Source organism: Microtus pennsylvanicus, chromosome 19, assembly GCF_037038515.1.
Source record: "Microtus pennsylvanicus isolate mMicPen1 chromosome 19, mMicPen1.hap1, whole genome shotgun sequence".
In the NCBI taxonomy this organism is placed as follows: Eukaryota; Metazoa; Chordata; class Mammalia; order Rodentia; family Cricetidae; genus Microtus; species Microtus pennsylvanicus.
The window spans coordinates 23880068-23906724 of NC_134597.1; the positions used below are offsets into that span (position 1 = coordinate 23880068).

General features: G+C 48.5%; 1 pseudogene; it reads left to right on the plus strand.

Annotated features, from left to right (window-relative positions):
- The first annotated feature begins 9427 nt into the window (after nt 1–9427).
- Nucleotides 9428–12865, plus strand: LOC142838147 (telomerase reverse transcriptase pseudogene; annotated as a pseudogene).
- Nucleotides 12866–26657: the final 13792 nt, after the last annotated feature.

The following is a 26657-nucleotide window of genomic DNA, read 5'->3' on the forward strand; positions in this document are numbered from 1 at the left end:
TCAGAGCAGTGTTTCATAATGGAAACATGCAGGCCACACTGATCATGGCAAGGCTGCTCTCTCCCCATGTTAACCCTTCGAGTGGTCTCAGCAAACAGAACATCCTAAAGGAGACTCCTGGTGTTACTACGAACTATTTTGTTTTTTTTTTTTGTTTGTTTGTTTTCGAGACAGGGTTTCTCTGTGTTGCTTTGGAGCCAGTCCTGGAACTAGCTCTTGTGGACCAGGCTGGTCTCGAACTCACAGAGATCCGCCTGCCTCTGCCTCCCAAGTGCTGGGATTAAAGGCGTGCGCCACCCCTGCCAGCTGTTTTCTTTCTTAAAAATGCATTTATTTCCCTTTGACGCGTGTGAGTCTTTGCTCACAGGAATGAAAGTGCACCCCGAGCTGGGTGTTGGTGGCGCACGCCTTTAATCCCAGCACTTGGGAGGCGGAAGCAGGTGGATCTCTGTAAATTCGAGACCAGCCTAGTCTAGGAGAGCTAGTTCCAGGACAGGCTCCAAAGCCACACAGAAACCCTGGAAAGAAAGAAAGAAAGAAAGAAAGAAAGAAAGAAAGAAAGAAAGAAAGAAAGAAAGAGAGGTGCACCCTGTGCCTGGTGCCCTTGGAGGCCAGAAAAGAAAATCAGATGCCCTGGAACTGGTGTTACAGTCAGCTGTGAGCCGCAGGGAAACAAACTTAGATCCTGCTCAAGAGCTGCGTCTTTTCCTAACTGTGGAGCCATCTCCCCAGCCCTAGGAAGGACTTTAACTCTCTCGGTTACTTAGGACAAATCCACCCCTCCCTGCTTTTAATTATGCCTCAGGAAGTTGTTTGTATCCTCCCTGAGTCTCAAATTTTCTCATCTCTAAAATATGGACTCTGATGCTCTTACTCTGCTTGAGTCGGTTGATGGAGTCAGTGGAAAAGATTGATGCGAGAGCCCTCCAGCCGAGGGCTAGGACCTGTGAGCGGCTTTCCTAGAGGGCATGGGAAATCCTCATGACCAGGTTTGCTGTGGACTGGCGCTGGCCTTATCTATAGCCCCCTGCACTCCATTTTCCCCACGACTTACATACCATTTATAGGAGTTAATTCTTCTCTTTGGGGCAATTGATTTTGTTTACTTGTTCTTGAGGATGCTACCACATCCATTTTCCCTCTCTGTGTTAAAAGTAGGCACACATTTTTCTCTGGGTATTTTGCCAGTTGTTCTTTGGTGAATGCACCTCCCCTAGTCTGACCTTCCTTCCTACTTCCGGAGCTTTAGGCAACTCCTGAGCCTACCCTTGACTGTGTAAGCTCAAAAACTTTCAGGCGGTTTAGCTAAAGAAAACTGAAGTTACCACTGAATCTGTTAGATTTGCTTTCGCCTTTTCCCCGTTTCAGCCGCTCAGAATGTCAATAATTTACTCTAAGACAACACCGGGGCCTGGGAGTGTCTGTTTATACTTGTGTACTGGAAGACGGTGCTCTGGAATGAGCGAAGTGCTTCCTTATCAGGTACAGCCAAGGGGCGCCTGGGAGGGAGCAGCTGTCCGACCCCGCCTGACTCACCGGTGTTGCAATCTGAGAAATGGATTCTGGGCCTGTTTATCTCTGCCCAGGGCAAGGCTAAGCTTGACCAGCGGGGCCTCTGAGCTCAGAAGCAGCTTCTGCAAGGCAGGAAAATGAGCTTGGAGAGACTATAACACTTCTAGCAAGACACTGAGATGAGACCAGTTATTTGGCAGAGTAAGTGGAAGAGGGCAATGAGAACCCAAACAGCTTCTGAAATGACCTGTTAATCCTTAAGGAGAATTTATGGCTTTCCCTTCCTTCCAAGTGTGAAAGTCCCCCCAATACAATCTCCTGTTTCCATGGAGTTGTTGCTCAGAGAAAACAGTTCCCAGGGAAGGTCTGGATCCCTTCAGGGGTTCATTATATCAGCAACTCTACTCCCGGGAACAAAAAGCTGTAAAACTCTGCCCTGGGGCCTTGGCTGTGTCGGTTGACTGCTTGCCACCTGAGCACAAGGACCTGAGTTCGGATCCCCATGTATTACCCTGTAATCTCAGTGTCTTCCCAGGGGGATGGGAAGCAGAAAGCCTGAGAATCTGCGGGTGATCCTGGGCCAGGTAGCCAGTGGCCAGTCAACAAAGTGAAAGGCAAGGACCGGCGTCCATGGTTGTCCCCTGACCTCCTCATGCATGTCTGAACTGAAACACACATGAATGTTTGCACCTACACGCACACAAATTAAAAACTAAACTTAAAGCCGGGCGGTGGTGGCGCACGCCTTTAATCCCAGCACTTGGGAGGCAGAGGCAGGCGGATCTCTGTGAGTTCGAGACCAGCCTGGTCTACAAGAGCTAGTTCCAGGACAGGCTCCAAAACCACAGAGAAACCCTGCCTCGAAAAACCACAAAAAAAAAAAAAAAAAAAAAAAAAAAAAACTAAACTTAAAGCTCACTTCAAGTCATCTCTATGTAACCCAGTCATAGTGTGCCCCTAGGAGCAGTGAGAGCTAAGCATGACTCAGTAGAGGCTTAGAGACCCGGATCCCTTCTTCTGCCAGTCCCACCTGCTTGGATTAGGTCACCTGGGCTTTTAGTTTCTATTTTCTCATCTGAAAACAAAAGGACAGCCTCTGTCAGGCTCACAGAGGAGATGCTGCCTCCTCTATGGCACCAGTCATGGGTGACATCTAATGTCTGCTCATGCGTGCACACGCAAATTCACACACATTCCCCAGCATCCAACTCGAGCGAGAGAAGAAGCCTGGGAAATTAGTCACACCTATGTTTAGGGAGCTCCCACTTGGGCCAGGTGTCCTGGCTAGAGCCCTTGTTTCCACAGGTGGTATCCTGCCTTTTCTTTTCCATGGTTATCTCCCTATTCTGGAGATATGGATGCCTTAGATCTCCGGGCTGCCTAGTCCTCACGTGACCTCATTCAGAGCTTTAACTGCTACCCTACTAACTCCTGAGAAGGTGTCCCTGATATAGGTCTTCATCCTTCAACTTCAGTATCTCCTCAGGATCCAGAATGCATTTCAGGTTCCACACCCTTTCCTCTCCTTCACAGGTTTCTTCATCTTGGTAAACATCAACTTAGTTAGAAATAGACAAAATTACTATCTAAGGTCAAGAACCACTCCTGGGTGGTAGTGGTGGCCCGTGCCTTTAATCCTATCACTTGGGAGGCAGAGGCAGGTGTACCTCTGTGAGTTGGAGGCCAACCTGGGCTACAAAGAGAATTCCAGGACAGCCAAGGCAACCACTAAGAAACACTGTCTCAAAACAAAACAACAACCAAAAGAACCATTGTTTAACCTAATGTATCCAAAGACCATGTCATTGTTTAAAATCTTTCTCTAAATCTTATTTACATCAGAAGATCAGTAGCTTCTACCATCCAAATATATCCAGACTCTTTATCTTATCTGCTCTATCAAGACTCAACTACTCCATTTGGACCGATCAATCTCTCTCTCTCTCTCTGTCAACCTTGAATATCTATCTACCTCGTTTTTTTGAGGCAGGGTCTCTCATTCGCCTGTAGCTTGCCACGTAGGCTAGTTTGGCTGGCCCCTGAGCCTGGGATCCATCTGTCTTTGCCTCCCCTTATGTGACTTCTGGGGATCAAATTCAGGTTCCCTTGCTTGCAAGGTAAGCACTTTGACAACTGAGCTGTCTCCCCAGCCCCTTGTTTGTTTTGGGAGACAAAGTCTTACATCACCCAGGCTGACCTAGAATTATGGTATCGATCAGCTAGCTTCTAACATGTGATAATCCTCTTGCCTCTGCATCCTGAGGCCTGGGACTATCGGCATGTATCGCTATATCCAGTCTACAAACCATGTATTTTTAAACCCATGTTCCAGCTATTGTCTCCTTACTGCTCAAAACCCTTCTAAGGTTTCCTGTTTCAAACTGTAAAAAACCAAAGTCATCGCGGGTTCCTAGATCAACATGTGGAACACAAATTGGCTATATTAAAGAGGCCTAGGTGGCTCATACCTATAATCCCATGCCAGCTCTCATGAGGGTTAGGCAGGGAAATTGCCAAGAGTTCTGAGACAATCTGGGCAAAATAATAAATAAATAAATATCATACCCTAACTCCGAAGGATGGCACACTCTTGTGAAGCCAGCACTTGGGAAGCAGGAGAATGGTAGCTCAAAGTTACCATCAGCTACTTGAGCCCGGTTTCCAACCAGGGGCTGGAGAGCTAGCTCGTTTTATTCGGCTGAGTGTTTGGTGCATCATGCAAGGATGTGAGTTTGACCCTCAGAACCCACACAGAAGATCCGGGCATAGTCGCACAAGTTTATAACAGTGCTGAGAAGCCAGAGACAGACTGGTCACTAATCAGTGGGTTCTGGGCTCAAAAAATAAGGTGAATGGCACCTAGGGAGGAATAACACTTGACTGTCTGCTAGTCTCCATATGCCTGCGCATACGTGTGCCGCTATACACACACACACACACACACACACACACACACACACGCACACGGCTTGGGGAAGAGAACTGGCTAAACAGGCTACAAAAAACTAACAGCTTTGGCTGGGCGGTGGTGGCGCACGCCTTTAATCCCAGCACTCGGGAGGCAGAGGCAGGCGGATCTCTGTGAGTTCGAGACCAGCCTGGTCTACAAGAGCTAGTTCCAGGACAGGCTCCAAAACCACAGAGAAACCCTGCCTCGAAAAAAAAAAAAAAAACTAACAGCTTCAACTGTCGCTTCTCCCAAAAGTTACTTCTGGGCTGGTGAGATGGCTCAAGGGATAAAAGCACTTGCCATGCAAACCTGATGACCTGCTGAGTTTGAATCCCAGCACTCATAACTCACAACTCGGAAGTTGTGTCCTGACTGTCACTGATACCTCTTGGAGTCTCATTAATCAAACAGAAGCTCAAGGACAATTTTATTAGAATTTTAAAGAAAAGCCTAAGTGTAGGCCAGACATAAACTTCAAGGCCGGCCCAGAGGAGGACAATGGCAGAAAGAAGCTGGGGGGGGGGGGTGCCATTTAAACTAGCATGGAGGTCAGACATATCATAGACAAGTGGGAAGGGAAGCTTATTCAAATGGTGAGGGGAAAGTCCAAAGTGTTAAGGAAAGCAGTCTAGAAAAAGAGATAAGGGAGAAAAGGGAAAGTTATGACTTTCGGAATGATTCAAAAAGGCCAGGCTGCACCTTTACTCCCAGTAGGCAGGAGGCAGAAGCAAGCAGGTTTCTGTGAGTTCAAGGCCAGCCTGGCCCGCTGAGGAGTTCTGGGACAGGACAGCCTTCCAAACTACAGAGAAACAAAACAAAAACAAACAAACAAAAATCCCAGAAGTAACTGAGAAGTGTGTAAGCTGCACGCCTGCGGCACCGCAGCCCTTGCAGCCCTTGCAGCCCTTGCAGCCCTTGCAGCCTTAGTCTACAGCGCTAGGAGTGGGACTCTGGAGAGGAACAGTAGAGAACACCTTTAAAGTACTAATTACTCTCCTTATCTCTTTAGCATGGCTTAGAGTGAGCCCACCTCCTAGGGGTAGGCCCTGGGCCATCGGGAGTGTTACCTAAATACCCAGGCCAGAGATTCATTCTCTCTCTTCTCTCATATATTATTAGATTTATTCATTTTATATTACCTGTGAGTTTTTTTTTCCCTGAATGTAGGTAGGTATACCACATATACTGTGCTTAGTGCCCTCGAAGGTCAGAGGCCGCATTGGAATCCCGGGACTGCAGTTGTGGGTGGCTGTGAGCCACCGTGTGGGTGCTGGGAATCAAATCTGGATCCTCTGGAAGAGTAGTATGTGCTCTTAACAACTGAGCCATCTTTCTAGCCCCTCTATGCTCTTGCCCAGAATTTTTTTTACTCTAACAACATGTGCACCAGGCACATATTCTCCTACTGTGTCATACATGTGCAAACACACACACAATACCACTGCAATACCAATAACATTTAAAATGAGATGTCTCAGGGAGTAAAGGCGCTCACAACCAAATCTGAATTCTACCCAAGAGACCAAGAGGCTGGGAGGGCAACACCAACTCCCATAGTTATCCCCTGACCTACATATATCATAGAGGCATATGCAGCAGCCACACACACACACAAATTAATTAATTAAAATATTTTAAAAAATGTTGCTGGAGCCGGGCGGTGGTGGCGCACGCCTTTAATCCCAGCAGAAGCAGAGGCAGGAGGATCTCTGTGAGTTCCAGGCCAGCCTGGTCTGCAAGAGCTAGTTCTAGGACAGGAACCAAAAGCTAAAGAGAAACCCTGACTCGAAAATGCAAAAAAAAAAAAAAATGTTGCTGGGCGGCGGTGGCACACGCCTTTAATCCCAGCAGAAGCAGAGGCAGGAGGATCACTGTGAGTTCAGAGCCAGCCCGGTCTAAAGCACAAATTCAAGGACAGGTTTCAAAACTACAGAGAAACCCTGTCTCATAAAACCAAAGCAAAGCAAAACAAAACAAAACAAAACAAAAAACATGTTTAAGTAGTTCTTCCTTAAGTTCTCTTTGGAGTGGCTGGAAGGCTTATGTACTGAGCCTCCCTGAATCAAGCACTGGGCCAGGGTGTGACATTTACAACCTAACCATCTGCAGGACAGAGGAGGGCTCCAAAAAGTTAAATGACTTGCCCAGGGTCACACAGATAGGCAGTGATAATGTCAGGATTCAGCCATTCATTAGGTTTGGCTCTGGAGATGCAGCCTCGTTTGTTAACTCCAGGGGAAAACTTCATTTGTAGATGTCGATGGATATTTTTTCTGTTTCCTACTCCAAATTCCACTTCTTTCATAACCTTGGAGATACCTGGCCCCAGCTGGGGCTGAGGAGAAGGCTAGTGGCTAAGAGGGCTCCTTGTTCTTCCAGAGGATAAGAGCTTCCACACACACATACCCATCCGTGAAAATAATTAAAACAAACAAAGCCAAAGAAATAAGTAAACAGAAAGATAAATTTAGAGGTGGTTATGCAAGCAGTGTATTGTTGTTGTTATTATTATTTGGTTTTTTTTAAAATATTTTTTATTGTTTATTGGTGTGAAGGTGTCAGATCCCCTGCAACTGTATCTTCAGACAGTTGTGAGCTGCCATGTGGGTGCTGGGAATTGAACCGGGTCCTCCGGAAGAGCAGTCAGTACTCTTAACCACTGAGCCATCTCTCCAGCCCCACATTATTGGTTTTTTGAGACAGGGTTTCTCTGTGGCTTTGGAGCCTGTCCTGGAACTAGCTGTTGTAGACCAGCCTGGTCTCGAACTCACAGAGATCCGCCTGCCTCTGCCTCCCGAGTGCTGGGATTAAAGGCGTGCGCCACCACCGCCCGGCATTTCTTTGGCTTTTTGAGACAGAATTTTTCTTTGTATAGCCCTGGCTGTTGCTCTGTAGACCTGGCTGGTCTCAAACTCAGAGATCCACCTGCCTCTGTCTCCCCAAGAGCTGGGATTAAAGACGTGAACCACAACAACCAGCAATTTCTTTATTTCTTTAAATCTGGGGCTTGTGGGCCGCGCAGTGGTGGCACTCGCTTTTAATCCCAGCCCTCAAGAGGCAGGCGGGTCTCTAAATTCAAGGCCAACCTGGTTCCAAGATGGCCAGGGCTGCAAAGAAACCCTGCCTCAAAACAAAACAAAACAAAACAAAAAAACAAAAGTGGAATTTGCTATACCAGTCTTTTTTTTTTTTTTGTTTTGTTTTGTTTTTGTTTTTGTTTTTCGAGACAGGGTTTCTCTGTGGTTTTGGAGCCTGTCCTGGAACTAGCTCTGTAGACCAGGCTGGTCTCGAACTCACAGAGATCCGCCTGCCTCTGCCTCCCGAGTGCTGGGATTAAAGGCGTGCGCCACCACCGCCCGGCTTGCTATACCAGTCTTAACTTTCTGAGTTGCTGGTACCCTAGGTCCAATAATGCCTCACCTTCCCAAACATTCAGTCATCTCCAGATTAGTTTAATATCCCTCACATGCATTCAGTGTTAAGTAAGGACTCACCATAGTGTGTTGTTAGGGAGTAATGAAAAAACAATGAAAAAGAAATTTGTACATATTCATATAGACATGATATATTAAAGTTTTAAATTATTTATTTGGGTTTTTGAGACAGGGTTTCTCTGTGTATATCTGTAAAATACTTGTTTTTATTATTATTATTTGTGTGTGTGTGTGTGTGCATGCACATGCGCGTGTGAGAGGCCACAACTTAAGTGTCAGTGTCAGAGGACAAGTTTTGGGAATCTATTCTCTCATTCTAGTGTGGGGTCTGGGGCGCAGACTCAGGTTATCAGGCTTATGCAGGGCCTGATGAGCCACCTCCAGGTTAAAAACATGATTTATGTCAGATTATATCTAAGATTAGTGTGGTGGCACAAACCTTTAAACCCAACACAGCAGAGGCAGGAGAATCTCTGAGAGTTTGAGGCAACCCCATCTACATAGTGAGTTCCAAAACACCCAGGGCTACATAGTAAGACCCTGTTTCAAAAAAAAAAAGTAAATAAATTAGTGTGTGCATGTGTGCATATGTGTGTGTGCATGTGTGTGTATATCTTTTGACATTTCTGCAAGCCTTTTTTCCATTTCTTTCTTGTTTTATATGTGGCATATGCCTTTTTGTTATTTCTTGCTTTTAATTGATTTATAACTAGCTTAATTAGTTAATTTTGATGTCAGCCCCAACTATATGTAACGTTTCAGGCCAATTTGAGCCTTTGGGATAAGTGATGTGAATCCTGGCTCACTCCCTCATTAGCTGTGTGACGTCCTTCAGTTTCCTTAGACAGGAGGGCTAATCCACTGTGACCTGGTTTTCAGAATTAAGTACTCAAAAGTGAATGGTTGTTTTGTTTGTTTGTTTGTTTTGTTTGTGTTATGGTTTTGGTCCCTTTAAGAGACAAGCCACGCCCACTCCCTCCCCCATCCGCTGGGGCAGGCTGATCTTCAGCTTCCGGCCTGAGCTAGCTCTTTTCTATCTTCCTCTTTGAGAGGCAGCTTCGCTTCTGCCTCTCTCCCCACTTCTCTGCTTCCCCCCCTTCTCTGTCTCTTTCTCCTCTTCTCTCTCTCTCCCTCTCTCTCTGTCCCCCCCTTCACCCTTCCTCCTCCATAACCCCCTGAATAAACATTCAACCTCACCCTGCATGTCCTGTCTATCCATGTTTCTGTCTTCTGGTCTCAGAACAGTGGTGGTGGGCCATGTGGCAGCAGGCAGTGGGCCCCAGGCAGAGACGGCTGCTGGTCCCTGAGCAAAGGCTGGTCCCAGGCAGGTTTTGGTTCCTGTCCTGGAACTCCGCCTCCCGAGTGCTGGGATTAAAGGCGTGCGCCACCAACGCCCGGCAAATTTAAATATTTTTTAAAAACACAGTCTGGGTCCCGACCCCGCCTTTATCCCCCGCGGGCTTTTAATGGCCAGTATCCTCACGTTTTCAGTGCACAGCCCTAGATAGAAGTTCCCGCACGTGGGAGGCCGGGCCGGACCTTGAGCGCGATGCCCCGCGCGCGCCGTTGCCGGACTGTGCGCGCTCTGCTGCGCAGCCGGTACCGCGAGGTGTGGCCGCTGGCAACCTTCGTGCGGCGCCTGGGAACTGAGGGCAGGCGACTTGTGCAACCTGGGGATCCAAAGGCCTTCAACACATTGGTGGCCCAATGCCTAGTGTGTGTGCCCTGGGGCTCGCAGCCTCCACCTGCTGACCTTTCCTTCCACCAGGTGTCATCTCTGAAGGAGCTGGTGGCCAGGGTCGTGCAGAGACTCTGTGAACGCGGCGAGAGAAACGTGCTGGCTTTTGGCTTCTCGCTGCTTGGCGGGACCCAAGGCGGGGCCCCCGTGGCCTTCACAACCAGCGTGCGAAGCTACTCTCCCAACTCCGTGACTGACAACCTGCGTTTCAGTCGTGCATGGATGCTTCTGCTGAGCCGAGTGGGCGACGACCTGCTGGTCTACCTTCTGACCCGCTGTGCGCTCTACCTGCTGGTGCCCCCGACCTGTGCCTACCAGGTTTGCGGCTCACCCCTGTACCAAATAGATAGCCCCGCGGATACCTGGCCCTCTGTGCCCCCCAGATACAGGCCCACACGACCCGCGGGCAGAAGTTTTACCCATCTTGGATCCACACACCCGGTCAGGAACAGCAGTTACCAGGAAGCATGGAAACCCTTGGCCTTGCCATCTCGAGGCGTGAAGCGGAGTCTGAGCATCACGGATAGAAGTGGGCCTTCATCCAAGAAGGCCAGGTGCAATCTGGCCCTGAGATGGAAGAAGGGACCCGACAAGCAGGCCGTTCCAACCGCATCAGACAAAACACAGGTGTCAAGGCCTGCCCAGTTCCCCGCAGTGCCTACTAGCAGAGCTACCAAGGGAAATTTGTCTTCCAGAGGAAAGGCACCTGGCCTGAGTCTCTCTGGATCAGTGTTCTGTGAGAACAAGTGCAGTTCCACAGACCTGCAGTCACCGCTATGCCAAAATGCCTTTCTGCCCCAACCTTTTACTGAGACCAAACGCTTCCTCTACTCCAGGGGAGGTGGCCGAGAGAAGCTGAACCCCTCATTTCTACTCAACAACCTCCAGCCTAGCTTGACTGGAGCCAGGAGACTGGTGGAGATCATCTTTCTAGGCTCGAGCCCTCGAACATCAGGACCACTACGCCGGACACGCCGCCTGCCGAGGCGCTACTGGCAGATGCGGCCCCTATTCCAGCAGCTGCTTGTGAACCATGCAAGGTGCTCATATGTCAGACTCCTCAGGTCACATTGTAGGTTTCGGACAGCAGCCCACCAGGTGGCAGGTGCCTTGAACACCAGCCCACCGCACCTCATTAATTTGCTCCGCCTACACAGCAGTCCCTGGCAGGTATATGGTTTTCTGCGGGCCTGCATCCGAAAGCTGGTGCCTTCAGGTCTCTGGGGTACGAGGCACAACAAGCGCCGCTTCTTGAAGAACGTGAAGCAATTCATCTCCTTGGGGAAGTATGGCAAACTCTCACTGCAGGAGCTGATGTGGAAAATGAAAGTGGAGGAGTGCCCCTGGCTTCGCAGCAATCCAGGAAACAACTGCGTCCCTGCCGCAGAGCATCGTATGAGGGAAAGGATCCTGGCTGCGTTCCTATTCTGGCTGATGGACACGTACGTGGTAGAGCTACTCAGGTCATTCTTTTACGTCACAGAAACTACATTCCAGAAGAACCAGCTCTTCTTCTACCGTAAGAGTGTGTGGAGCAAACTGCAGAGCATTGGGGTGAAGCAGCACCTCAAGAGAGTGCAGCTGCATGAACTGTCACGAGAGGAGGTCAGGCAATACCAGGAGGCCTGGCCGGTCACCCCCATGTACAGACTGCATTTCATCCCCAAGACCAGTGGTCTCCGGCCCATTGTGAACATGGGTTACAGCACGGGCCCCAGAGTCTTTGACAAAGAGAAACAGGCCCAGGATTTCACCCACCGTCTCAAGATGCTATTCAGCGTGCTCAACTATGAACGAAAAAAGCATCCCAACCTCCTGGGGGCTTCTGTCCTGGGCCTGAATGACATCTACAGGACCTGGCGGACCTTCGTGCTGCACACGCGCACTCTGGGCTGGGCACCCAGGATGTACTTTGTTAAGGCAGATGTGACAGGAGCATTTGATGCCATTCCCCAGGACAAGCTCATGGAGGTTGTCGCCAATATGATCAGACACCCAGAGAACATGTACTGTGTCCGCCAGTATGCAGTGGTTCAAAGAAATCGCCAAGGCCAAGTCCATAAGTCCTTCAGGAGAGAGGTCTCCGCCATGTCTGACTTCCAGCCGTACATGGACAAGTTCGTGACACATCTGCAGGAGTCCGATGCCAGCGCACTGAGGAACTCGGTTGTCATTGAGCAGGTCCTCAGGCTTCCCACTCGTGGGCCACACCTGAACTTCTCTCTGAATGAGACCGGCCACAACCTGTTCGACTTCTTCCAGCACTTTGTGCGTAACAGCATCATGAAGATTGGTGGCAGGTGCTATGTCCAATGCCAGGGCATCCCCCAGGGCTCCAGCCTGTCCACCCTGCTCTTTAGCCTGTGTTTCGGAGACATGGAGAACAAGCTTTTTGCGGAGGTGCAGCAGGACGGGCTGCTTTTGCGCTTTGTGGATGACTTTCTATTGGTGACACCCCACCTGGTCCAGGCACAAGCCTTCCTCAGGGCCCTGGTCCATGGCATTCCTGAGTATGGCTGCACCATAAACTTACAGAAGACAATGGTGAACTTCCCCATAGAGACTGGTACCCTGGACGGTACAGCTCCACACCAGCTGCCTGCTTGCTGCCTGTTTCCCTGGTGTGGCTTACTGCTGAACACTCAGACTCTGGAGGTGTTATGTGACTACACCAGTTATGCCCAGACCTCAATTAAGAGCAGCCTCACCTTCCAGCGCACCTTCAAGCCCGGGAGGAACATGCGGCACAAGCTCTTAGCTATCTTGCGGCTGAAGTGTCACAGTCTGTTTCTAGACTTGCAGGTGAACAGCCTGCAGACCGTCTGCATCAATGTTTACAAGATCTTCCTGCTGCAGGCCTACAGGTTCCATGCATGTGTGCTTCAGCTTCCCTTTGACCAGCATGTTAGGAAGAACCCCGCATTCTTTCTGGGCATCATCGCCAGCTCAGCATCCTGCTGCTACTCTATCCTGAAGGTCAAGAATGCAGGAGCCACACTAGGGGCCAAGGGAGCCTCTGGCTTATTTCCTCTTGAAGCTGCACGTTGGCTCTGCTACCAAGCCTTCCTGATCAAGCTGGCTGGTCATTCTGCTGTCTACAGGTGTCTCCTGGGACCTCTCAGGGCTGCCCAGAAACAGCTGTGCCTGAAGCTCCCTGCGGCAACAATGGCTATCCTCAAGGCTGCAGCTGATCCAGCCCTAAGCACAGACTTTGAGACCATTTTGGACTAAGTCCGCTTCCTTCAGCTGGATGAACGTGGGCACTTTAGCCTCTCCTTTCAGGGATTCACGTCACAAGAGGGACTGGCCTGTTGTGTAGGAGGAGTCACTGTTGGTTCCCGGCCGCTTAGCCCCTAAATGAGCACGTAGAGACTGTATTGATTAAATCACTACTTGACCCATTAAAAAAATAAATAAATTTTTTTTTGTTTTTTTTTGTTTTTTTTTTGTTTGGTTTTTTGAGACAGGGTTTCTTTGTAGCTTTGGTGCCTGTCCTGGAACTAGCTCTTGTAGACCAGGCAGGCCTCGAACTCCCAGACATCCACCTGCCTCTGCCTCCCGAGTGCTGGGATTACAGGCCACCACCGCCCAGCATGCATAAATAAATAAATAAATAAATAAAAAAACACAGTCTGGGCCGGGCGGTGGTGGCGCACGCCTTTAATCCCAGCACTTGGGAGGCAGAGACAGGCGGATCTCTGTGAGTTCGAGACCAGCCTGGTCTACAAGAGCTAGTTCCAGGACAGGCTCCAAAACCACAGAGAAACCCTGTCTCGAAAAACAAAGAAAACCAAACAAAAAAAAATTAAATAAATAAATAAATTTAATAAATAAATAAATAAATAAATAAATAAATAAAAAACACAGTCTGGGCCGGGCAGTGGTGGCCCCGTGCCTTTAATTCCAACACTTGGGAGGCAGAGGCAGGCGGTTCTCTGTGAGTTCAAGGCCAGCCTGGTCTACAAGAGCTAGTTCCAGGACAGGCTCCAAAGCTACAGAGAAACCCTGTCTTGAAAAAAAAAAAACAAAGAAAAAAAAAAAGCAAAAACACAGTCTGATCTCCCCAACCAGTCACAGAACAGAGACTACATTTTGTTCTGCTCTGTTCATCAGACAGAGTTTCTTAGTTGTCCTGGAACTAGCTCTTGTACACCAGGCTAGCCTCGAACTCACAGAGATCCACCTGCCTTTTCTTGCCCACTGCTGGGATTAAAGGCCATCACTGCCCGGCACATTTTTTAAAAATAATTTATTTATTTTTATTTTGTGTGCATTGGTGTATGTGTAGAGGTGTCAGGTCTCCTGGAACTGGAGTTACAGACAGTTGTGAGCTGCCATATGGATGCTGGGAATTGAACCTGGGTCCTCTGGAAGAGCAATTAGTGCTCTTAACCACTGATGCTGAGCCATCTCTCCAGCCCCCAGTGATTTTATACTCATAGATCCTTGGGGTCTCTGCCTTTCTACATTTCTTCCTTCAGCTTCCCGTTTACCCCGTGCTATGTGCACAGCAGGCAGTTAATAAATGCTTGTTAATAATTAACTGAAAAGCTCTACCCGTCCACACAAAAGCCTGCACACTATTCAGGCTAGCCACACAGCAGAAAAACCCAAACGTCCAAATTGATGAATAAACTAAACACTGACTTTTATTATTATTATTACTCAGCAATAGAAATGTCCAAACATATGCTATATCACAGGTGATGGCTGAAACATTATGTAAAGTGAAAGAAGCCAGTTATAGACTGCCCGCCTGGTGTGTGCCTGCACAGCCGTGAAACACCCACGAAAGGTGTCTAGGTGTTCTAATGGGTGCAGGATGTTTCGTTATGATTATTGTCGTTTTTTATTTTCTTCTTTCTTTTTTTGTTTGCTTATTTGTTTTTAAGATAGGGTTTCTCTATATAACAGTCCTAGCTGTCCTGGAACTCACTCTATAGATCAGGCTGACCTCGAACTCAAAGAGATCCACCTGCCTCTGCCTCCACAGTGCTGAGATTAGAGGCACGTGCCACCATGCCCGGCTTACTGGTTTTTTGTTTTTAATTATTCTGGTTTTAGTCATTTATTTCGTGTGTGAGGAAATTGTGAGTGCTGAGGCACGCCTGTGGAGATCAGATGATAATCTGTAGGAGTTGGTCTTCTCCTGCCATGTGGGACCTAGGCATGGGACTCAGGTCATCAGGCTTAGCCAAAGTACTTTGACCCACTGAGCCATCTGGCTGACTTCTCTGGGGTCCAATCCAGTCCCTTTGACTACTGAGTTACGTCACCCTTCTTTATTTTTTTTTTATTTTTATTTATTTATTTATTTATTTTGTTTACAGTATCCTGTTTGCATGTGTGCCTGCAGGCCAGAAGAGGGCACCAGATTTCATTACAGATGATTGTGAGCCACCATGTGGTTGCTGGGAATTGAACTCAGGGCCTCTGGAAGAACAATCAGTGCTCTTAACCTCTAAGCCATCTCTCCAGCCCAACGTCACCCTTCTTTAAAGAGTTGTTTTGTACTGGTGAGATTGCTCAGCAGGTAACCTGCCTTATGAGCAACTTGTCAACACAAGTTTAATCCCTGGGACTGAGGGTGGAAAGCTAGAACTCACTCTGTTCAGTTGTCCTCCAGAGACCAGGGAGGTGGCTTCGCAGTTAAGAGTACTTCCTGTAACTGGGTGTGCGTGACGCAAGCCTTTAAACTCAGCACTTGGGAGGCAGAGGCAGGTGGATCTCTGTGAGTTCGAGGCCAGCCTGGTCTGCAGAGCGAGTTCCAGGACAGCCAGGACTGTTATATAGAGAAACCCTGTCTCAGAAAACTAAAAAAGGAGTACTTCCTGTGCTTGCAGAGGATCTGGTTCCGTTCTCAGCAGCTGCCTGTGACTCCAGCTCCGTGGGATCCAGCTCCTCCTTCTGAACTCTTAGGGCACCTGAACGCACAAGTGCACATCCCTCACACAGACACGCACACGTATACGGAATTTAAAGTAAAATAAACTTTAAAATGAGAGAGCTGGGAACATAGCTAACTCTGTGGTAGAGTATTTGCCTGGCCCAGGTTGAAATCTTCAGTAACACACACACACACACACACACACACACACACACACACACACACACACACACAAACTGTCTGAAGCAGGGTCTCACTACGTTGTCCAGACTGGCCTTCAACTTCTGGGCTCAAAGGATGGCTCCACCTCAGACTCTGAAGCAGACAAAACTCCAGGCACCCATCACCATGCTTAAAGATTTTTGCTGTTGTTATTTTTGTCAGTTTGTTTTTGAGACAGGGTTCCTCTGTGTAGCCCTGACTGTCCTGGAACTCACTCTGTAGACCAGGCTGGCCTTGAACTTAGAGCGATCCACCTGATCCACCTGCCTCCGCCTCCTGAGTGCTGGGAATAACGGCGTACACTCCCACTGTCCAGCTCGCTTTTTTCTTTTTTCTAATGATCCTCCATGGTATAGTGTTTGCCTGGCATGCACGAGGCTATCAGTTCAGGTCAGAAGCCGGGCATGGCAGAGCACTCTTGGTACTCAGGAGGCAGAGGCAGGATTGCCTCAAGACCTATTCCAGGCCAGTACTTCACAGTGAGACTCTGTTCACTCTACAAAATAATAATGATAATAAAGAAAAAGAAAATAAGAATGGAAGGAAGGAGAAAGAAAGGGGAAAAAAACCAAATCAGACAGTTTATGCCTATAATGTCAACTAGCAAGGCTACGGCAGGAAGGTTATCAAAAATGTGATGTCATTATGAACATGGTGAGTTCCAGGCTAGCCTGACTACAGAGTGAGCGCTTGTTGCAATAAGCAAGCAAGTAAGCAAACAAAATAAATAAATAAAAAACCAACTTCCTCTTCCTTGCTCCATCAGTGACTGACAGAACATTCTCTCCTGGGGGCCAGGGAGAGGCCGCTGTAGGGAGGACGGAGAAAGCTTCCTCATAGGGCAGGCTTCACCTGTTGCCTCAGAGGGCTTTTATCTCCTCATCTTCCGAGAAGAACCACAGCTTTTCTCTCAGTGAGCACACCGCTGTGCCCTTTCTGCCGCTATCTCCCACCAAGTGTGCTTCTAGCCCTTTCCTCCCAGCCCGTAGCAGCTGCAGGTCAAGGTGAAGATCCTATCTGCGCCCACCCACTGCAGCCAAGGGGGCCTTGCCTTGTACACACGCGCTTGCATAGCATCTCTGTCTTCCTGGTGCTGAGGGCAGCTGAAACAATTCCGGAGCCCATTACCCCTTGGGCCGGGTTGGTGTGCCCCCTCCATGTGATTTGCATTGAAAGCAGCCATCTGTGTTTAAAAGACAGAGTATGTGGAATCAGGGCTTCCGCCTCACCTTCCATACTGGCTGAACTCTAGGAAGAGGGATAAATGGGGTCTGTGACCCCCAAATCCCAGTCCCAGCTCCATCTCTGAGCATACAGGGAATCTACCTGCTCACTTCCTACAAGCAGACTACGGGGACTGGACAGTTTAACTTGGGATCCTTTACAGTGAGTTAAACCTCCATGAAAAAGAAGTCAGCTAAGAACCAGACAGAGCGGCTGGTGTTGCACAACTGTGAACCCATCACTGGGAGGTAGAGGCTCAGAGGCTCGAGGACCAGAGAATTCATGGCCAGCCTCTGCTACACAGTGAGTTCAAAGTCAGCCTGGGCTATGTAATACTCTGTCTCAAAAAAAAAAAAAAAATTCAAAAGGGCCAGGTGTGGCATACCAAACCTTGTAGGAGTTAGGTGGTGGAAGATTTCTTTTTCTTTTTTTTTTTTTTATGGTTTTTCGAGACAGGGTTTCTCTGTGGTTTTGGAGCCTGTCCTGGAACTAGCTCTTGTAGACCAGGCTGGTCTTGAACTCACAGAGATCTGCCTGCTTCTGCCTCCCGATGGATTAAAGGCATGCGCCACCACCACCACATGGTGGAAGATTTCAAATTTAAGGTCTGCTTGGGTTACTGAGTGAGGTCAAGTTAGTGACACCCCATCTCAAAACAAAAAGTAAAGATTGGGCTGGAGATATTGCTCAGTAGTCAAGAACTTCCCAATATGCAAGGGATTCTGGGTTCAAATAGGAGCACCGGCGCCCAAGCACATCTGTGCGTATGCGCGCGCAAGCACACACACACACACACACACACACACACACACACACACACACCTACCTCTTGGCCAGCAAAGGGGTGTGTGTGCTTATTAGTCTGAAGGAGAATGGGTGGGGTTACGTAAGGGGAAAGTGAAAAGTACAAGTCTTCATTGACTTAAGAGCAAGAAAGCCGAATCTAGGGCCAGGGCGGGGGATAATGTAGTTCAGGTAGTAGACTATCCGGCTAGCACACTGGAGGCTCTGGATTTCATCCCTAGCACAGTGTAAACCAGGTGTGGTGGTATGTATCTATCTGTCATGCCAGCCCTTGGGAAATAGACGCAGGGTGATCAGGAGTTCAAGGCCAGCCACAAAGGTAGAGGAGTCTGAGGCCAGCCTGGGCTAGAGGAGGGAGGAGGAAAGGAAAAGGAGGGGGAGAGGGAGAGAGAAAGCCTGAAGTCTGACTCTACCGATGTTGCTAGAGCCGTGTGTCCCCAGGGTGCTCTGGCAACCCTGGTATGGGAAGGCCTTTGGCCTCCTTCAGACAACGAAACGGCTTCCACTGAAACTGGTAATGATGGGGGGGGGGGAGAGAAGAGGGAAGAGCAACATAATTTTTGCCAAACAGTGTGATGACTGACTTGATTCTGATTGCTTGGTAAAAACATAAAAATTGCTGCTATTGCAGCATTTCGGCTACCTGGTCCATGGCTGGACCAGGATCTAAGCCTTGTGCGTAGTTGCAGGCACAGACCCAGGGTGTAGTCGGGGTCCTCACAGATCCTGCTTCGTCACGTCACAAGGAGGGAACATGAGAAGCCTCTCCAGCCACAGGCTTTTCTTCCTTTTTTCTCCTCCTCCTCCTCGTCTTTTCTTCTTACCTAGAGCGTACCGAAGTTGTCGAGTTCCACCCACACTTGCCCCTTCACCGCTCCTCAGAAAGCACAGGTTCACCTGGGCGGGTCCGATCGCGTGCCTGGCTCTCATCTGCTTCAGCACCGGTCACGGCTGGGAATATCCTGTTTGATTGCGACGTTGACAGCCTACCTTCCCCTCAGGCTAGAAGAGGCCTCTTGAAAGACCACCAGACATCCCCAGCAGGCTGGCCAAGGGTTCTCAGTTGCAGTACGGGGCATGGAGGACTGGCCAGAACTCAGTGTTAATAAGGTTTCTGATAAAGATAAGAACATCGCATTCATATTTTGCTTTGGGCCTAAAGCCCCGTCTACACTGAGATTTATATTTCATCTCATCACTATGTCAGAGGCAGATGCATTGTTTATTAATTCCAGGTGACTGCTTTATTTTATTCTTTGTTTTGGGGGGTCCAATGGCTAGACTTATGCTGTGGTTTGAATCTGAAATGTCCCCCACAGAGTCGTATCTTACCTGTTTGCTCCCAGCTCCTGCCATTGTTTTGGAGACTTTTGAACCTTGAGGAGGTGGAGCCTGGCTGCGGGAAGGTGGCCACTAGGAGCTGTCCTCTAATGGTTATAAAATAACCCCTGGGTCCAACTGCTCTCGGCTCCCTCACCTGCTGTGATGTGCGGAGTCCCTGCCACACGCTCCGGCCATCACGGACCCTGTCACGCTTCCCTGCCAGGATGGACTGGCATCTCAGAAACCACACATCGAAATCAGTCCGCCTTTCTCCCCTAACTTTGTTTCTGCCCAGACATTTTGTTTACAGTGGATGTGATAGACACAGATGTTTGCGTGAGATGTGGCTTCCCAAAGTCATGTCAAGAAGTGAATTATAGGGGCTGGTGAGATGGCTCAGTGGTTAAGAGCACTGACTGCTCCTCCAGAGGACCCAGGTTCAATTCCCAGCACCCACATGGAAGCTCGCAGCTGTCTGTAACTCCAGTGCACATGAAATAAAGTTAAATTAAAAAAAAAGAAGTGAGTTATAGATGCTGTGTGGGAGTTGGGGTGACCAAGAATTTCTGATACCCCTGCCTCTACCTCCCTAGTTCAGAGATTACAGACAAGCACCACCACACCCATCCAATGCTGTGTTGGAGATCAGTCGGGCTTCAACCAACTGAGCTAGATCTCTCACCCCATACTCTTCATAATAACCAGGAAAGGCTGAAGGTTCCCAACACGTAGAGCCGATCAAGAGCCGAGTGTAGTGGTATGGGCCTGTAATTGCAGCACTTGGGAAGCTGAGGCAGGAAGATTTTTGAGTTCAGCCTGAATTACATAGCAAGATCCAGGCAAGCCTGGGCGATATAACATCCTGCTTTAAAAGCATAGAAAAGAGACTCCTTAAGTTGTCTTCTTACCTCCTTCCATGTGCAGTGGTTCGCATGCCCCAGCACTCTCACGTATACAATAAACAAATAAATAAAACAGTCTGGTAGTGGAATCACAGGCCTGTAATCCCAGCATTTAAGAGATGTGGGGGGGGGGCAGGAGGGTTGGGAGATCAAGGTCATCCTCAGTCATATAGCTAACCTGGGCTACATGAGACCGTATTTTAAAAAAATAATTGATAAAAACAAAACCCCCAAAATGAAAAATAAATAATGAGTAAGCAAAATAAAAACCTTTGAGGAGATAGAAATGGTGATCTTAAACTGATCAATACACGTTGAATGTATTTAAAGAATCATTGTACCATACCCCACAGATATATATAAATATTGTGAACCAAATAAAAACAAATCCCAGCTCTTTCCCTTTCTCCCTTCAGTTCGCATCTCTTTGCCGCAGAAGCACCTTGGAGGCTGGCACAGGCCTTCCCTAAATTACCGCCTCACTTTTTGGTTCCTTGAGGCTGTTCCCCTGCTGCCTCCAACCCCCAGGCAGTCCTTGTTTTCTGGAAGATGCCCCTGTCCCCCAGGCCTCGCTTGCTGCCTCCTCCCATGGGATGCCGGCTTTTAGCACCGTGTGATTCACTCCTGTGCCTCCTGCCTTTGCTGGAGGCTTGGATTTTGAGTTCCCGAGAGGGAACCCTTCAGGGATGGAGGGATTTTACAGTGTGGAAGGATTCCAGCACAGGCTGGGTGTCCTGAGCTGCATTTTTGCCCAGAGTGAAGCTCAGAACCTCTGGTCAGACCTCTTCTTGCTCCTGCCAAGGCCAGCATTGGTTCCCCATAGTTACCAGCCAGGTAGCATCTGGCCCAGCCACGGTCACTCAAGGTTGTCTATCATGTTCGTGGTTCCCCATTGTATTTCTGATTCCTAAGTTACCCCCAAATCCTTGTAGGGAAGAAAAGGGGATGCAGTGGCTGCTGGGAAGGCCTGTCTCCAGGGCAGAGAGATAAGATGAGGTCTCCAGGGCATTCCTGCCCAAGTCTCAGTTCCCCCTTGGTATCTTTCACTGTCCTCAGAGCAATTTGCTTCCTCCTGAGGCCCCGGAATGGCACGCCTCCTTACCTAGCCTTCCTGTGAAGTTCACCTGCACGCCCGCCACACCCTTCTAATAGGCTACAACTGGAAGAGGTAGACTGGCCTAGGTAGAAGCTGTTTCAGGGCAGCGCCAGGATCTTCCACACTTACAAGAGCAAGGGCTGGGCCCTACCTCACGGGCCCTTTACCCTTCCTTCCTAAACCGGGGACAGAGAAAAGAGGACTGCTGGGAAAAACTAGACTCCTAAAGAAAACACATCTGACTGTGGTACTTCTACGTGTAATCTCAGCACTTGAGCTAAGGCACCAGGATCAGGAGTTCAAGGCCAGTGGTGAATTCCAAGCCAATTTGAACTACAGAATGAGACCGCGTCTTAAAAACAAAACCCAGCTAGGTAGAACTGCTTTTTAATATTTTCTTTCTTTCTTTCTTCTTTTCTTTTTTGAGACAGAGTGTTTCTATGTAGTTTTAGCTGTCATGGAATTCTCTATGTAGACCGGGCTGGCCTTGAACTCACAGAGATCCAACTGCCTCTGCCTCCGGAATGCTGGGATTAAAGTTGTGCACCACTAATGCCCCTTTCAGGCTGATATTTTTCATTTTAATTTTAACGTTCTGTGTATGGGTGTTTTACGTGTATATATATTTGTGTACCGTGTGCTTGCCTGGTGCCCAAGGAAGACAGAAGAAGGTGTTGGATCCCTGGAACTGAAATAACAGACGGATGTGAGCCACCTTGTGGGAGTGAAATTGAACCCAAGTCCTCTGGAAGAGCAGCCAGTGCTCTTAACCTCTGCATCATCTCTTCGAGTCCCAGCATTGGGGAGGGATGGAGACAGGCAGATTCCAGGGCTGGCAGGCCACTCCGTCCATCTGAAAAAGGCAACCGTAAGTCAGTGAGATTGGAGAAGACACCCAAAGTTGGTATCTGGCCTCACATATCCATGCACAAGTGAGCACGCTCTCATTCATGTGCACACACTCATAGCCCACAAGCACACGTGAGCACTTTTGTCTTACAGTATATTAGAAATAAAATTGAATTCTTAGAAACCAAGGTCGAAGGTTCTTGATTTTTAGAAAGGTTATTTATCTTCCCAGCAGTGTTTGAGGATGTCAGGCATCTTAAAGTAAATCACTGGACTCCCTCAAAATATTTAACTCTGTGTGTGTGTGTGTGTGTGTGTGTGTGTGTGTGTGTGTGTGCGTGCGCGCACAACCGGGGTCTGAACCCAGGCCCTCCAAGTCCTGGGAAAATGCTCTACAACTGAACTCCGTGCACTGCTGTCCCGTAACTTAATCCTGCTCAGTAATGGCGGACTGCCTCTCTGCCCGGAGAGGAGAGGAGAGCAATCCCACCGGAACCGGATCCTCCTTCGACAGTAGGGAAAGAACACTGTGTGTGGCTGAGGCCATGCTCTGGCCAGAAGCAGGAGGCAGCTGAAGTCTAAGACTGCTGGAGTTCACAGTTGTCTGTGTGTGGTCCACTGATGGATGTCTGTGTCTCTGGATGTTCTAGAAGCTTCCGGGGGGTCAAGACCAGATCTCTCTTATGGGACCGCCAGTGCTGAGCAGAGTCCCTGGGGGTTATAGGCCAAAGCTCAATGATGGTTTGAACATAAATGGTGTCCCTCACCTCCTTTTTCACCGAGTTAGAAGCTCTTTTCAGACTTCTATCTCTGGGGGGCATTGTGTAGGCTTAGGTACAGAATTTTCCCCCAGCTTCCCTTGTCCTCTATGGAGAGCTGGAGTTTCCTGTGCTGTAGGAATTCAACTCAGCAGCTTTTCTTCTCACTCCTGCTCGGTCCCCTCACTTTAGACTCTGCCTTTGACAGATAAATGCATTTCCTTGATAATCCCCTTCTCTGTCTGCCCCTGGCTGGGTGATAGTCCTCCCCTCTCGGAAACTCCCACAGGAAAGACCACGTTGTGTCTGCTCGTTGTGTCTTTGTTTAGCATCGATAGGAAGGCTTTCCCCGTTCAGGGGTTTGCTACGATTAATAAGCAAGTCCAGGAGGGCTGGGGGGATGGCTCACTTGGTGGAGTGTTTGGCTAGCGTGGTCAAAGCCCTGGATTTTATGGCCAGCCAGGTGTGGTGACAAACACTTGACTCTGAAGCACTCTAGAAGATCCAAAGTTCAAGGTCATTCTCGGCTTTGCAATGATTTGGGGGCTAACCTGGGCTACGTGAGACACAGTCTCAAAAAAATGATAATAAGGCCAGGGTGGGCAAGAATTTGTATCCTTATTTGTAGGACTTGTTTTCAGGAATGCATGCTGGTTATTAGGACCTTTTCTCAACCCCTATGGGCTTTGGTTGGCATCCCTCAAGCTTGCCCACACAGCTGACTGGAATTAAATTTCTCTCACTCAAGAGCAATCCCATTGTCTGTTCTGAGATCACCGAGTGCAGAATTAAGCACCCGTCTGTGTCCTAGAGAAGGGAAGGAGAACTTGGTTCCCAGTCCTAAAAAATCTGGCTGAGGAGCCCTCCTTTGGCTATGTCCTGCTGGGAAGGAGCAACCCATCACCTGGGCAAAGCAGGCTCATTTGTAGCCTAGATGGAGGCACTGCATCAAAAGGCACCTGGGACTCCGGAGCTGCGATATTCCGCTGATCATATTTGGTCAGTCTTATTAACATGCTAAAGGCAGGGGCTGACGGAGGAAACACAAAACCAAACCAAAAGATACCCCCAGCAAAACAAACAAACAAACCACCACATACTTACAAGCGAAAGAACCAGCAAACAATAAACCTGCCTAGCCACATACAATCTTTCAATGTTCTCCTTGGGTACTAAGTCTGTATTTGTGAAATTAATTTTTTTTTGAAATAGAGTCTTTGTGCAGCCCAGGCTGGCCTCAAACTCACCTGTGTTTGAGGATGACCTTGACATTTTAACCCTCTCCCTTCTGCTTCCATAGTACTTGGGTTCACCACACCTGGCTTATGCAGCACTGGGGTCAGGTCCAGGGCTAGGCAAGCACTCTGCTAAAAATGTCTGGCCTGTGATCATCAACTTCTCACCGCCCAGAGTCAGAAAGGTCCCATTGATCAGTTTGACCAGGGGATTGATCTTCACAGGTAGCCAAGATCTGATGGCATGTAAGAGAAGATTCCAGTACCAAACATGCTACCTTACAGAAGCTTCTCCCACAGACAGTCTGTGAGGATGAGCCTCTATGTGGCGCACGCCTTTAATCCCAGCACTTGGGAGGCAGAGGCAGGCGGATCTCTGTGAGTTCAAGACCAGCCTGGTCTACAAGAGCTAGTTCCAGGAGAGGCTCCAAAACCACAGAAAAACCCTGTATCGAAAAAAAAGAAAAAAAAAGAAAAAAGAAACCGGAAGCTCTCTGCCAGTGCCAACGGGATGCTAGAGGTCCTGGGATTTAAGCCTCCTGATGCCGGCAGTGAGCACAATATTTAGGAAGAGTTCTGAATTCCTTGAGCAATTCATTCATTCATCCAGCACTTATTGGAACATCTGTATTGGAACACAAACCTGTTTAATCTGGGGTATCTGTCCTTAAGCTGTCCCTGTGACTATCAGGGAGATGGCAACACCCACGATTACAATATAGGTAAAACCTTCCCTCTGCCCTCTTCTCTCTTCTCTGGTGAAGGGAACCATTGCGTGGGATGGTAGCAGAGGAACTGGCTGAGAATCAAATCCCATTTGGTTTTGCTGCTGTGGATGCCTTAGGAGAAATGAAGAGCACTTTTCCCCTCCAAGCGGGGTAAGCGGGTCTCTGTTTGGGGACATCTTCTCTCCGAGAGCTTATAATATGAAGAGATGAGGGACTTCCGTGTGCTCTGTCAGCAAGATTGGATTTTATGATTCTGAGAAAGAGAAAGAGAAAGATACTTGCCTACCTGAGTTCAATTTTTGGACTCACATGGCAGAGGAAAAGAAGTGACTCCTTTGACCTCCATAAGCATGCTGTGGCACACACACACGCACACACACACACACACACACATACACACACTCACCATTTCAGGGATTGGGGGAGATGGTTCTGTGGTTAAGAGCACTTGCTGCTCTGTCAGAGGGCCAGGTGTGGTTCCTAGCATCCTCGCAATGCAGCTCACAGCCATGTAACTCCAGCTCCTGCCAGGGGGAATCTGGCCTCACACTGGACACATACTTATACATACAATATCTTTAAATAACTCCTCACTTCCCTTTACAGAAAAGGTGGGTGAGAAATCTGGATGACTGAGGGCTGGGGTAGGGATGCTAAAGAGCCAGGCCCATGGAGCTTAGCTCTGAGTTCCAGCAGGGAGCTGGAACAGGAAGCTGCAGAGGTCTCTGGGTAGGGATCGTTACAGAGTAGCTGCACAGGCCTTGGAGCTGAATCAGAGAGGTAAGGTCTCCTGCTGAAACCCTGGGCAACTGGGGGACCCCTTCACATGCCCAGGATGAACAATGGTCCATAGTAACAGACCTACCCCCTGGAAGGACTGACATCAGACCATCCTCCACAAAGGCAGGTGGACCTGAAGTTGTTCCTCAAGACAGCCAAGATTAATGCAAGAGGAATATGATTAACATACCACATGACTTTCTTATAAGGACACCTTAATAGTCCCATTTCTACTTAGTCACCTTTTTAAGGGTATCTTCAAATGAGGCTATGAATGGCGGGTGGGGCGTAGGCCCCTCCGTACAGCTGCTAGAGCGCCCCCCACAGCAACTCCCTTGCAGCTCCTTACTATGAGGCTCATCTAGCAAAAGTCTCTCTGGTTCATATCCCCTTGCCAAGGGTCGAACTGTGCCCCTCTGAAAGATATGTTGAGCTGGGTCTGGTGACTCAGGCCTGTAATCCCATTATCCTCTCTGGAGACTGAGGTAAGAGAATCAAAATTTTAAAGCATGTGTCAGGTGGTAGTAGTGCACACTTTAATTCCAGTAGTCTGAGTTCCAGGACAGCCAGGGCTACACAGAGAAACCCTGTCTTGAAAAACCAAACCAAAAAAAAAGAAAAAAGTTTAAAAGCAGGCTGCTTGGAGATATAGAGTGTGTTCAAGGTTAGCCTGAGTAGCTGAGGGAGACTTTGTCTCAAATAAAAAGGAAGAAAAGAGCTGAGGATATGAGTCAATAGTGGGATACTTCACCTAGTATACAGGAGGCCCTGTGTTCGACACCCAGAACTGAAATTAGTATTGTTTAATTTTTGTTTTTGTTTTCTGAGACAGTGTTTCTCTGTAGCTTGGGAGCCCATCCTGGAACTAGCTCTTGTAGACCAGGCTGACCTCGAACTCCACTCCACAGAGATCTGCCTGCCTCTGCCTCCTGAGTGCTGGGATTAAAGAAAATAGTATTGTTAATAGGACTAAAGAAGTCACTCATCAGTTTAGAGCACTTGTTACTCTTGCAGAGGACCCGGGTTCAATTTCCAAGAACTCTCATGATGGCTTGTGACCACCCTGAACTCCATTTTCTGGGACTCAAACACCCTCTTCTGACTTTGATGGGTACAAGGGACACACACACAGTGCAAGTACACATATATGCAGACAACACACACACACGTGTGTGTGCGTCCAGTGGTGGTGGTGCACACCTTTAATCCCAACAC